This window comes from Schistocerca nitens, chromosome 10, assembly GCF_023898315.1.
Source record: "Schistocerca nitens isolate TAMUIC-IGC-003100 chromosome 10, iqSchNite1.1, whole genome shotgun sequence".
NCBI lineage: Eukaryota > Metazoa > Arthropoda > Insecta > Orthoptera > Acrididae > Schistocerca > Schistocerca nitens.
The window spans coordinates 67,316,743-67,331,612 of record NC_064623.1 but is presented as its reverse complement, the minus strand read 5'-3'; positions in this window follow the sequence as shown (position 1 = coordinate 67,331,612).

The following is a 14,870-nucleotide window of genomic DNA, read 5'->3' as shown; positions in this document are numbered from 1 at the left end:
ATTCAAACAACTTTTTAAAATGTCCCTCATATATTTTCACATACAGTCTTCGCGTAATACATTCACAAGGTTAATAATACTTGACGTCCGTACAACTTTTACACATGCGTCTAGCCTCTTTCAGGTCTCAACACAGACAGACAGCTACTATGTAGTGCGCGCTGGACTGATCATTAACAATCATCTCTGACATTATATTTTATCGTTGTCACAGATGCTACAGCTATCTAGCGGCTAGGGAGCACGTCTTTTAATCAATTTAAAAATTACCGCCACACTGTTTATCGTCCATGTTTCACTTCCACACGTAGTATTTTCGACAAGTATTCTTTCAAAATTCGCTCTATAATCTTTCGGCTGAAATATTGTTCTGTTGGCTTTGTGTGTTGAAACTGCAAGTCATAGAATTTCTCAGGACGGATTATTTAGTGTACAGTCTTTGGTTTTCTATTTAATTTGGTAAAAGTTAACTCACGAACAGTCGCGAAGTTATCTATACAGCTAGCGTTTTTTTTAATTATACCACTTGCGTTGTTTAGGTTTACAGTTCACACAGACGAAGTTAAAGAACAGAAAACCAGTTCAGTTTGCAATAACAAAACCAGCAAGTTACAGCGTTTGCGCCTCTCTGTGTCGTTTCCACAAACACTACGAGGAGGTAGTCTCTTTTCGTTCCACACTGTGCTTATTTAGAATGTGTAAAAGACTGCCAATGAGTGACGTGCTCTGAACAACTTTTCAATATTTACATACTTTCCAACACTGTGACGTTTTCTTCCTCGTTATAATTTTTTTGCGTAGTCCACACGAGTTAGACACGATTTCAATTTGCAGTCAGTTTGGAGTCTTGTTACAGCCTTTCCAATAGTCTCGTCAGTCTTAATTGCTGACTTCTTTCTTCATTTCCCATGGGAATTTAAAATTAATCCTTCAAACTGGTGGCCGTGGTACTGTGCGTCTTCTCAAAGACCTTTTGATAATGATAAATATGAACTTCTGATATTGATGTATTTATCGTTCGCTCCCGTCCTTACGAGACGTTGTTAGTGCAATGGTGCTTTCCACTGCAACTTCACTTATCTCTCGGCTTGTGCCCGTTACCTCGCTACTGGTCTACAAAATAGTCGTAGAAATCTTGAAGCTTTCCTTTTCAGGAGTGCTTTCCTGAATACACAGCCAAGCACCATCCAGCATTCCAGGAGAAGATATGCAACAGCTAACGAGTTCTTCTGCGACAGTGTATTTCTTCCTTTTCCTTATAGGCAAGAACAAGGTAGCAACAATGAACCTGTTTCCACAAACATCGATTAAAATGACATTTGCACCTCATAAGCTCTGTTTCTGGAACAAACTTCTATATGATTGGACGATAACGGTTTCGAAGTCTGTGGAGACGAAGGGTTTCTTCCAGACGTGTTAGTTTTAATAGCTCAAAAAAAAACATCATACGTTTCTCGCTTGTTGTTCTCTAGCAAAGCGTAGACAGCTGGAGTAGTGTTTGTTTCCTCCGAAGCACTTGTAAGACCAGCGTGGAGCATAAACAACTCTCCAAACTGCTTGCTGGAACTCTGAACGTTCCGTCCACGAAGAATGATTCACAGCTTGACAAACATGATTTTTTCCCTATTCGCTGGCAAACACCAATATTCTCTCATCCTGACCCTGTTGCCATTAGCAGGTAAAAAACTGCTGCCATCTTTCATCAGAAAATATTTTCTTGAAAGAATGTGCCTCCAGAATCGGTCAGATGTTGTCTTAATTCGTCTGTGCGTATGTTTCACACTTCTGTGTGGCGGTAACAATGTTTCTAGGGCGTAGCCTCTGTGGAAGAGCTGCCGTACTTCAACATAAACTAATGAAATCGTGCTACGTATTTCTTTTCACACGATTTTTTGCGCTTACTATGTGGTGTCACAGCCAGACACCACACGTGCTAGGTGGTAGCTTAAATCGGCCGCGGTCCTGTAGTACATGTCGGACCCGCGTGTCGCCACTGTGTGATCGCAAACCTAGCGCCACCACAAGGCAGGTCTCGAGAGACTGACTCGAACTCAGCCCAGTTGTACGGACGACAGAGCTAGTGACTAGACGTACGAAGCCTTTCTCTCTCATTAGCCGAGAGACAGAATAGCCTTCAGCTAAGTTAATGGCTACGAACTAGCAAGGCGCCATTAGCCTTACAGAGATTGTAATTAGAGTCTCACTTGTGTTCACCATAGAGATGTACAAGAAGAAATTAAAGATAAGTATATGAGAAACTCCGTTCTTTTCTTCATAGCATTAATTACGTATCCTGTTCCAGTACTTCACGCCCGTCTGCGTTAGTCTCGCGTGCCCTTTAAGCCACCTCTATCTACAAGGTGTTGGCCCAGCTGCCGACACATCATACTAAGTATTTTCGCACTTCATTTGCTGCTTCATGTAGAATAAAAACACGGCTAATTTCACCTAAAACTGTATTGTTTTTAGTGGATGGTCTTCCTCTTGCTTTGTTCTCTACTAGCTCTGCTTGTATAACAGGAGAACGAAATATGTGTATGGCTCTATTGGCTGGGAGGCCCCGTTCGCGATCTTCAAGCGCCTTGTGCATGTCCTTTTGACACCACTTCGGCCACTTGCGTGAGCGGAAAAAAATTTGACCGAAGCAGGAGTCGAACCCGGGACCCCAGGGACGAAGGTCCAAAACGCTAATCACAAGACCGTCAACAATGGACGTGACTTAAAAGCTATAAGAGACACATGACGCTCAGTGGCTAAAATGCAATGTGTTTGTGACTGATATTGTTATGGAAGTACAATTTAGAGAATTGTGTAAGCACTGTATTCATTACGTCGAATCGTATTATGCAGACCATATCAAACAATAACAGTGTTTTCACAAATATAATAATGTTCAAAAGTCAGAGAGATGTAGTTTTCTCTAATAGTAGTTATTGTTCCACATTTCGCATTATATTCTTCAGATCAATAAATGCATTCTACTACATACTTTCTAAAGTAGCCTATGTTCTTCCTCGGCGTTCAAGTTCTCTCTATATCTGATTTTTTTTCAAAATCGCTCGAGCGTTTTAATCGTGAAAGCGAAACAGATAGTAACTTTCGCATTGATAGAATGGATAAGTTTACACAATGCCTCGTAAGTTACATCTTCTTTGTTGGTACAGTCCACTATACGAGGTGCTACAATAAAGTAAGTAAGTAAAGTAAGTAGGCACAATATCTTTGACCTTGGTCTATAAGCTGCTTGTAGTCCAAGCGGCACATCGATGCAACTGCTCAGTCGTGAGATGTGTTGTAATAAGTTAACATGTGTTTGTGTCTCTCGTCATGGAAATGGAACCACATAATATTTCCCAATGGTATGCCATTTCTTTTTGCATTAAACTGGGTGAAAACGCGACGACAACTTAGGGTAAGCTTCAGAAGGCTTTTGGAGAGGAGGTTATGTCAAGAGCTCAAGTTTTTCGTTGGCATAAAATGTTTAGTGAAGGCAGAACGAATGTTGAGGATGAAGACCGCAGTGGACGACCATCAACCTCACGGACGAATGTCAACTTGGCCAGGGTGCGTGAACTCGTACGATCTGAACGAAGATTATCCGTGAAAATGATTGCAGAAGAACTGAACGTCAATCGAAAAACGGTTCGTCTAATAATAACTGAAGATCTTGGTATGAGAAAGATTTGTGCAAAAATGGTCCCCTTACTGATCTGTCAGTACAACAATTTTTAACGTCAAAGCAAATTTCATTACTACCACAGCCACCTTATTCTCCAGATATCTTTCCGTGCGATTTTTTTCTATTTCCAAGAGTCAAAACGGCGGTCAAGGGACACCATTTTCAAACAACACAAGATGTCCAAGAAGCTGTGACGAGGGTCTTGGAGGATATTACAGAAGATGAGTTCCAGAAATGTTACCATCAGTGGCAGAAGTGCTAGAAAAAGTGTGTGCAATCAGAAGGGAACTACTTTGAAGGAGACAACACTAAACTTGACTGAAACGGTAAGCAACATTTTTTTCACATGAGTCTCATTACCTTATTGTCGCACCTCGTATGCTGATACCCACTGTAAAACAGTAAAAGCTTCCGGCTGGTGGCCTCGGTGAACTTCATCTCCACAACATGTAGAACACAAAACACTAACTGCCAGTCAGAGATCAGATCAGTACTGAACTCTGGGAGAAAGCCACGCATCACAGCTGTCACGGACAGGGTAGAGTCCACGCAGAATACCACGACTGGTAGGTAGACGCAAAGTCGACAGGGCACGCATTGCAAGAGCAGTAGAGGTGGGGGTTCTGGGCAGGCGCTGTAGGGCAAATGCCGAGCGCCAGAGGGGAAGTGTCACTCTAAACTGAAGCCTACACTCACATTTTTTCTAAGAATTAACTGTAGCCCATCCACTTCTACACTTGCATGGTAACCATTCAAAAAGATCTATTGTATTCTCTGCTTTGGTTAGTATCCAAAAAGAATTCCAATGAAAATGCAGCGATTTATTTTCGTCGGGCTTGTTAACTATTTGTAACCTTCAGCGAAGTGTTATGAGTGCCGAATTTTGAATAAAACCTACACATTTCTCTGTTTGCCATGTTAAAATTTGCTTTTTTTTTTACCAAAACACAGTGGACTTTACACAGCCTCACCTCTGTACCGTGTTGTGGAGACGCAATTGCAAGAGACTTCTGAAGCTGTTACTCATTAAGTGTATTACGCGAGGAACAGAGGAAAAGTAAGGTCAGTAGCTTATCAAAAAATCCACATCCTCGGTGTAAAATAAACGTGTAATGTCTTCACTTTTTGTTCCAATGCCGATAGCGTTTCTCGTTTCATCTGCTATCGATGGCTCCTCAAAATTACATTCTTTCATCGAAAAAGTTTGTAGTTAGTGGAATAACATGGTAAATAATTATGTTTTGCGTAATAACAATATGCTAAAATACTCTCCTCTTTGTGTGTTATCATGCGCTGAATTCTCATTTCAATATCCCAAACCGTTTATGAAATATCAGGTATTTTGTGGATATTTCACTCTGGCTTTATTGCTCGCGCATCGTGATCGTAAATGAGTGTGGTACATCAGATCAGTTTTCTCAAGACTGGTGACAAATAGAGATCAGCACCCAAGTTTAAAGAAAATTCTATATTTTAGTTAAGATTCATACATAGCAACATATTATTAATATTCACTAGACATAACATCACTTTTTGAATATGTTTTAATTTCAGTAACTCAGTGGTACATTGAGAAAGACTATCCTGTAAATCTGCATTCCTTTGTTCATGGTATCATATTTCTGTTTCGATAATTTCTAATTGTTGGAGTAAGTATGCATTGTCACATTCTCAACAGTGTTTGTTTTCACAGTTAACATTTTGTCTAGTAGTAATTTCTTCATTAGCTGGTGATGTAGTCACCTGTGAAATATCTTCTCATTCTTTATGGTAGCTTTGTATTGCATCTGACTATTTCTGTCATCATTAGACTCATTATTACGCCCTAAATCAGCACTGGAGTTGGAACAGCAACAGTTATCAACTTGCATTTCGAAGTGATATTGAACAGTTCACTTTTCATATCGCTTTGACTAGCCAAATCAGTAAAATTTATCTAGCAGCCACAAACATCTTCAATGGAAAACGAGTCTGCACATTTACAAGCATTTATCCATTTTCATTGGGTCTCATGGTTTTAAGGAAAATATATGAAACTTAATTCCTAACTTACTTATTTGTCCAATGTCGTTAGTACAACTGACGATCGCGCTGCAAACCATAATTTTTCACTTAGAAACGCAGTCAAAAAGTGCCTCAATACACAATTACAGCATAGCTCTATACTCAACCGCCAGTCACTAATAAACATTCACACTACCGTTAACAACCTTGTTTTCGCTCGTAATCGCTGTTACGACACAATACGTTGTGGCAATTGCCAGCTACTGAGCGCTGGTTGGGTTCACTCTGACGTCAGCGGGGCTAGTTGCTACTGCACATACAGCTCGTGATCCCTACCGTGCATTCTAGTAACCGTGGTTTAACTCTTCACTGTAGTCATGCGTCCATTGGACCCATGTTCAACACGTGAACGTGTGGAAAGCGTGCCGGAAGCTACACTACCCCCTGCTTCTGGGAACCAATTAGCAATAAAGTAATGACATGACACACTGCATAATGGGCGTGTTTCAGTAGCTGCTGCTAAGGTCCCTATCGTTATACACATGGGTCCGCTGGACCAACCACTCTAGATATGCGATTTATTTATTTTTGTTATTTCTTCAGTTTTATTGTTTTATTTGAGGTATTTGCAATGATAAATCTAGCTAGTGCATATAGAAATAGATATGAAATATTAAAGCAATAATTTTTTGAACTCGAAGATATTCAAGATAATGTTGAAGTGAATGATGGGATTAATCCCACTAAATATTTAACGAAAAGAATTGAGACGCGTTGGGTGAAACACATCCTGCAACAAATGCTCATGTCATGAAACATAACATTATAAGACTGCCTTGCATCGCTTCCCAAGAAGTTTCGAGACATTTGATCCAGATAACCAAAGACTCCCGATACAATTTAGAACGAGCAATGCCTCAGTTCTAAAATTTCAACAGGCAGCACCAGAAAATGATCGAAGAACCCTATGGCTGGAGAGAAATAAGAGAAAGAGATTCTCTTTCCTTCTAACCAACAAAAAAAGCGTCGACTGTACACTCCATGCGTTAAATGCAAGCTGCCTATCTGCATACATTGTTCTAAGCTACGGTGCATTTCGTGCATGTTACTTGGCTCAATTTGACCATCGTCAAAATATTTGTAGAATGACATTTTAAGTTTTTGTATTGATGCTTTTAAGGCGGACATTTTAAAATTTAAGAAAAAAGCTGTTTGTTTAATTCATCCTTGGTTAGTAGTTTCTACCCACTTTTTTACGATCGCATATTCCTAGTTCAGATTTGTTTTTGTAAGCGCAAAGTAGAGTAATAAATGAAAGTTCCAATCGTTCCATTTGCCAAATGCTTCGTTTGCTAATGTTTTAGTTCATAGAATAATGTTATAAATAAATGTTATGAATAAAACATACTTTTTATTATTTCAAAGTAGCTAGACCTAGGGGCCCACAACTATAGAAGCACTTTCTGCACCTATAGTTGAGGATCAACGGTACTTATTTCGTTTATTGTGGATTTAATTCTTAATTAATTTTCTTATTTATTCCATCTGAATGTTACCATCATACTAGCAGGTAGTATTCGTACCCGTTAATTCTAGTATATGAACAGGGATCGAAATGCTCGAACGCAACACACTTGGTTGAAGATTATACTATCAAATTACTTCTCATTAGGAAAGTGGAATGCGCACGACGACTGTGATGTAATTTTCAAAATGGTACAGATCAGCAATCAGTCGTCCTTTCCGTTCTAGCTTCGTTAGAGCAGGTCCAGATCTTAGCTAGTAACTAGCCAATATAATTGCTAAGAATACAAGGAGTACATACTAAGAGTGTGTTTTGTTGTCTTCAGTCCGAAGACTGGTTTAATGCAGGTCCCCATGCTACTCTATCCTGTGCAAGCCTCTTCATCTCCTACGTATATATCGCGAAAAGACCGCGAGTGTACAAGTTAGAGAGAATCGTAACTTAGTAGCAGTCATTCTTAATGGCGAAACATTCGCGGTTGGACCAGGAAAACAGGGAAATAGTAGTGGTACACCATGTACCCTCCAACACACACAAGAAAACAAAAGCAGTGTAATGCTGCAGTGTCATCTAATTGTAAGTTGCATTGAAAGTTTCAAGCCTCTTACTTATTGGGAAGTTGGTTCAGAATCTACTGCAAAATTTGTACCGAACAAATAGACAAGAAAGCAACCTAATACAGACATGTGAAAAAGTGATTATTCAGTTGTATATACATAAATGTACAGTACATTACCAGATATTAAATTTCTTAAAACCAACTAATTGATATTCAATACCACAAGTATGAAAATTCGTATTTAAGTAAGTTTACATTTTGAAAATATTTTATTTTTTTATTCATGTCCCTTTGAAATGAGCTACTTCATTAATAAAATTTTAAAATTCAGTCTTGACCACACCACATATGTTACAAGAACGTAGGTGACCGGTTTCGGTCATACCTCATGGCCATCATCAGACCTATAATTTAATTTAGAAAGTAATAGAAACCTTATAGTTATGCATAAAATATCTCTTTACAACCATGGAATTACTTAAATATTGTATAAAATATCGATTAAAAGCTTTAAAATAACTGTACAGACGATGTATATACTCAGTGTGCCCTCTATGGGCTAAGGTGGTACTACCACAATGGTTTCAAAGTCAACGATGTTGTGGAGGCCTTTGGCATTGCGGCATCATGTCGATATGGGAGTTGTGAGCCGACTGCAAGTATACATCTATGCCAGATTCAGTCTGTCTGTATTATATTAACTTTATTTGGCACTGGAGATATATGTAATGATGGAATGATCAGTTGCAGAGTGGTATGATACTACATAGATTTTTTTAAATGTCATAAAACTGATTTATTAAAAATGGAGTCACATTTCGTAATATTTCTAGTTGGAAGTTTAAAATTGTGTTATTAATATTTACGTACTGTTCTAAGGTACATTTCTGCCATGGATACAACTGGGTCCTATGATTTGCTGAAGAAAAGAGTACATACGTGTTCATAGAATTTCGTCAAAGAGATCGTAAAAATGTTTTTCACGGAAAATACAACTGAATGAAGGACTTGCAAATTCTGTTGTACCGTCCCTTCAGCATGCTTATTAAAAGTTATATGATGGCCAAAGACTTCATTTGTATCTAGAAAAAAATTGTCAGCCGTAGACATGGTTCATGTATAACCGAAAAGGCTGGAAAAGAATGTAAATATAATCTCTTGAACACGGTCAGTGAGCGAAAACATTCATAAAACGGCCAAACCCGGCAGAGACCTACGTCAGTCGCTTGTCTCGCTTTCAGTGGAACCACTCAAACCCGGTGAGTGAGTGAAAACATTCAGAAAGCTGGCTGGCATGGTCCCAGAGACTAGTTTCATTCGACTGAAAAAAACGAGTGAACGAGAAAAACAGTAGACTGACCAACTGGTTGTTAAAAACAGTCAGTTGTCACATCACTAGCCCAAGTGGGCTACAGGAGGAGAGTTCGGAGTGAAGGTGCAGGTGGCGAAAGCCTGTAATGGGGACCAGCACAGTTGTTATTTCGGTGTGAAATGTTCAGAAAGTGTTCGGAAGTGCGTTCCCATGTCATATGGTGTGGGAACCGCCTTAGACAACTACTCGTTTTCGAGGCGGTGGATTATTAAATACGGAGACGTGCTTGTTCTACCCTGAAGAGCCAAAGAAACTGATACACCTGCCTAATATCGTGTAGGACCCCCGCGAGCACGCAAAAATGCCACAAGACGACGTGGCATGGACTCGAATAATGTCTGAAGTAGTGCTGGAGGGAACTGACACCATTAAACGTGCAGGGCTGTCCATAAATGCGTTAAAGAACGAGGGGGTGGAGATTTCTTCTTAACTGCACGTTGCAAGGCATCCCATATATGCTCAGTAATGTTCATATCTGGGGAGTTTAGTGGCCAGCGGACGCCTGTAAACTCAGAAGAGTGTTCCAGGAGCCACTAAGTAGCAATCCTGGACGTGTGGGGTATTACATTGTTCTGCTGGCATTTCCCAAGTCCATTGGAATGCACAATGGGTATGAATGCATGCAGGTTTTATCCGTTCGAGCTGTCATTGGTTCGATTAAAATACTCTTTCATGTTGCAATCACCCCTACAGGACGGTTTCGGCTGTGTATAAAAGAACCATTACTTGTTTCGTCGATAGACCACCGACGCTGCATTCGATTTTTGCGAATTCATTAAGTCTGCCATTGCGAATCGCTGTGTGTTCACTGGGCGTACAGTAGAATGCGGCGAACAACGGTTTTACCTACTGGTGATTCATTTTTTTGGTTCCACTATTAAAGATCATGGCGGATGATCTTATTAACGAGGACAGCACCTATCGCGTGGCATCCCATTATCCCTTCGATTCGATCTCAGCCAAGGCGGGGAGTAGGCAACCCGGCGGACACCTGAGCTTTGCATTCACCCGTCTGCTGGTAAAGTAAGGGGTGAGCTAATTTCTAAAAATAGCGATACATAGTGTATCGATATTTTAAGAGACATCGACCTTATCGATATAGATATAACGATATATCTGTCGATATTTTCAGTGCTTACAGGAATTTAAAAAAACTGATCGAAGTTACGGAAATGATTGACAGACGTAAGGCAAAATGCATTATTGTGCTTAAACGTATACATCTCCAAATATATTTCAGCTAAAATAGTAAAAGTTGAGACTATTATGAACAGCATAATGCTTAATATTCTGTGCAGTTTTAATTACCGTTGTTTATACAATGTATATTTTTCTCGTAAACTGAACAAGCAATAAAACTGGAATTTCGCAGTTTACATGTGCATAAGAGGACAATAAAACGAGAGAATCGATTTTTGTTTAAGGTGATAGTTGCTTTGAAATTAATTTTACGGTTTTGTGTGGCCTGCGATCGCGTTATTGTCTTAAATTTTAAAGGAGCATTTTTCTCAGAGAAGAAGTAACGGAAAAGTGCTGCACAGGATTATTCAGTAAGTAATTCTTAGGAAGTATGCCAGATTTCAGGATGTTAGCTTTTACAGTTCCTAAAAAAAGATACATTACAGATCAAAAAAGTCAGTTTACAGCAATATGCATTTAAAATTTTCATTTCCATTTTTGACAATATCGCTATACTTCTAGTAACTAATGCTATCCATATCCACAATCTTCATTCTCTTCCTCGTCTTTTTTGCGTAATCTCTTCTCCTGCCTCCTTTGCCTAGCCAGCTTTTTTCATTTTTTCTTCTGCTGCCTCATCTTTGTCCAGTCGCATTTCATCGATACTGCTGAGTATGTTCAGTGTGAATGCACCTGGATGGGTGCCCGGTCTCTGGAGGCACTTAATCCTAACTACATTTCCTCTGTTGAACACTAGACAGGCATTACATGAACCTAGCTACCTTCACAACAGTGAGGACACAAATATTGGTTTTGGAGGTGATTGTAGGTCTCATTTGTATTCTGTGCTTTCCCATGGACACATATTTTAAGCAGTTCACGATTGGCTAGAAACCTGAAAGTTGTTTTTTCCCTAAACCCACTGGAAAACTCGTCTTTGGCATTGCACGCAGCATCACCAATTCCTTAACTAATTTTCTTCTTCGATGAACTCAGTGACTTTGTCGAAAACCGTTCCTCACACATGCAGTGGATCCTAATGCAGGTTGGAATTCCTGTGTAATGGTCTGGATAGATGTCTGCCTATTACACATTACGACTCTCTTCAACTGTCGGCGGTCTCTGTCAGTCGACAGACGAGGTCGGCCTGTACGCTTTTGTGCTGCACGTGTCCCCTCAAGTTTCTACTTCACTATCACATCGGAAACAGTGGACAGAGGGATGTTTAGCAGTGTGGAAATCTCGCGTACACACATACGACACAAGTGACACCCAATTAGTTGACCGTGTTCGAAGTCCGTGAGTTCCTCGGAGCACTCCATTCTGCTCTCTCACGATAATGACTACTGAGGTCGCTGATACGGAGTACCTGTCAGTAGGTGGCAGCACAATGCATCTAATACGAAAAACGTATGTTTTTGGAGGTGTCCGGATACTTTTGATCACCTAGTTTATATTTGTATCTTTTCCAAGAGGGATATTAATGAGGTTGTTACCATCACAAGGAAGAAACAAAGTTACACGATTAATTTTTTGTTTGTTTCCAAGTGCACGCCTGGAGTCCTGGCGCGCAATGAAATCTCCGCTGCCACAGTACGGCAGCTTGCTGAAGGGAAACCTAAATAAACGCCGCAACCCATCTGCACTGTAGCAAAGGGCTGTACGGCCAGCTACCGCACTGTGGCAGCAGATGCTTCAGTGCGCACAACGACTGCAGATGCTCACTTGGAAACAAACAAAAAAGAATTCTTTACGGAAGAACGAAAAAACTGGTGCAAGCCGACATGGGGAAAGATCATTTTGGATTTGGGAAATGTGTAGGAACACGCGAGGTAATAATGACACTACGATTTATGTGAGAAGGTAGGTTAAGGGAAGTCAGACGTACGTTTATAGCATTTGCAGGCTGGAGATAGCTTCTGACAATGTTGACTCGAATACTCTTTGAAACTCTGAAGGTAGGGAGGATAGACAAGAGGGAGGGAAAGGTTATTTATAACTTATGTAGAAACCATAACGGCAATTATAAGAATCGAGGGGCATGAAAGGGAAACAGTGATTGAGAAAGGGGTGGGACAAAGTTGCAGCCTATTCCAGATGGTATTCAGTCTGTACATTGAGCAAGCAGTAAGGGAAATTAAAGAAAAACTTGGGGTAGGAATTAAAGTACAAGGATAAGAAGTAAAACGAATGATGATGATGATGATGATGATGATGGTTGGTTTGTCGGGTTCTCAACTGCGCGGTTATCAGCGCCCGTACAAAGTCCCAGTTTTTACACATTCCACATTTTACACAAACCAAATTTCAACTGTCACAAATGTAGATGAAATGATGAGGACAACACAAACACCCAGTCCCCCGGCAGAGAAAATCTTCAACCCGGCCGGTAATTGAGAAAAACGGTTGAGGTTTGCCAGTGACACTGCATGTCTGTCAGAGATAGAAAGGGACTTGTAAGAGCAGTTGGACGGAATGGACGGTGTCTTGAAAGGGGGATATAAGACGAACATCAACAAAAGCGAGACAAGAATAATGGAATGCAGTCCAATTAAATCAGATTATGCCGAGGGAATTAGATTAGGAAACGAGACTCTTGGTTTTGCTATTAGGGCAGCAAAATAACTTATGATGGCCAAAGTATAGAGGATATAAAATGTAGACTGACAATGACAAGGCCGGCCGGTGTGGCCGTGCGGTTAAAGGCGCTTCAGTCTGGAACCGCGTGACCGCTATGGTCGCAGGTTCGAATCCTGCTTCGGGCATGGATGTGTGTGATGTCCTTAGGTTAGATAGGTTTAAGTAGTTCTAAGTTCTAGGGGACTGCTGACCACAGAAGTTAAGTCCCATAGTGCTCAGAGCCATTTGAACCATTTTGAACAACGACAAGAAAAACGTTTCTGAAGAAAATGAATTTGTTAACATCGAATATAGACGTCAGCAAGTCATTTGTGAAAGTGGCCGCCGCTGTGGTCGAGCCGTTCGAGGCGCTTCAGTATGGAACCGCGCGACCGTTACGGTCGCAGGTTCGAATCTTGCCTCGGGCATGGATGCGTGTGATGTCCTTAGGTTAGTTATGTTTAAGTAGTTCTAAGTTCTAGGGGACTGATGACCTCAGATGTTAAGTCCCATAGTGCTCAGAGCAACTTGAACCATTTTTTTGTGAAAGTCTCTGTGGACTGCAGTTTGCATGAAAAGGTTGAGAGACGATGCGGCCATTTGGACGCACTTATAACTTTACTTATGTCTTAATCACACTTTTATTTTTCCAACAAAACATTACGCGTTTCGATTTTCCGTCATTTTCAAAGGCAGTGTTATGTCAGACATATAAAATTGTTCATTAGATACATTGTATTACGTCAGCATTCTCAGTCACGAGTTTGCACTTGTCTCGTGATTGAGAATGTTGACGCGACGCAATGTATCTAATGAACCATTTTATACGACTGATTTAACACTGCCTTTGAAAATGTCGGAAAGTCGACACGCGTAAGGTGTTGTTGGAAAATTAAAAGTGTGATCAAGACGTAAGAAAAGGTATTAAAAGTGTATCTGTATGGAGTGTAGCCACGTATGGAAGTGAAACATGATCGATAAACAGGTTAGACAAGACGAGAATAGAAGGTTTCGAAATGTGGAGTTACAGAAGAATGCTTAAGATAGATGGGTAGATCATGTAACTAATGAGGAGGTACCTAATACAATTGGAGAGAAGAGGAATTTGTGGCACAATTTGACTAGAAGAAGGGATCGGTTGATGGGACAAATTCTGAGACATAAAGCTATCACCATGTAACGTATTACTATCTATATGGCGTTTCTCATCGAGCCATATACGTTATCTCGCATTTCTAGCTGCTTCTCTCACACAAGTAATGGTAAAAATTCAGAAATTTAGGGTCGCCAACAGCCCAAGCCCTTCCTAACCATTTAGAAAAAAACTGAGCTGGAAAATTATTAGTTTAATTACTTTAATAATTTAATTACAAGTATGCAAATTTCTTTAAGTAGCCAGATAAATAGCACTCCATGTCGTGCATGAAGCAACTTGATTAATTCAGGATTGGAAATCGGAGTAAGGGGGTAAGACCGGCACCAAAGAATTTATCTTTCACGTAGATTATTTATTGTAACTAAATATTTGGTTGCACATCCTAACTACAGACAACTGGTGCCTGACTCGAAATATCTAAGTAAGAATTACGTGAGAATGAAACAGAGCACAATTTAACTACAGCAAGAAGAAATACAGAAGACGGGGGTGGGAGACAATGATACTATCATCTCCTTTGCATTCATACCATAAAAATATCTCAGTGAGATTTGCATTACGATTCTACGCATGCACTATTCTGGACAGAGGTTTAACCAATACACAAGGCTGTGCGATAATTATTTAACATACTAACTGAGTCTGCTGCTTGCAAACGGCCGAACTAGAGCACTTGGTGCATTCTGACTCAAACTGTTGTGCTGCTTTGTAGAAAGCGCACGAAAGAACAGATATTCTTGCAGAAATTGTAGGTCATTAAACAAGCAAACTGTTAAA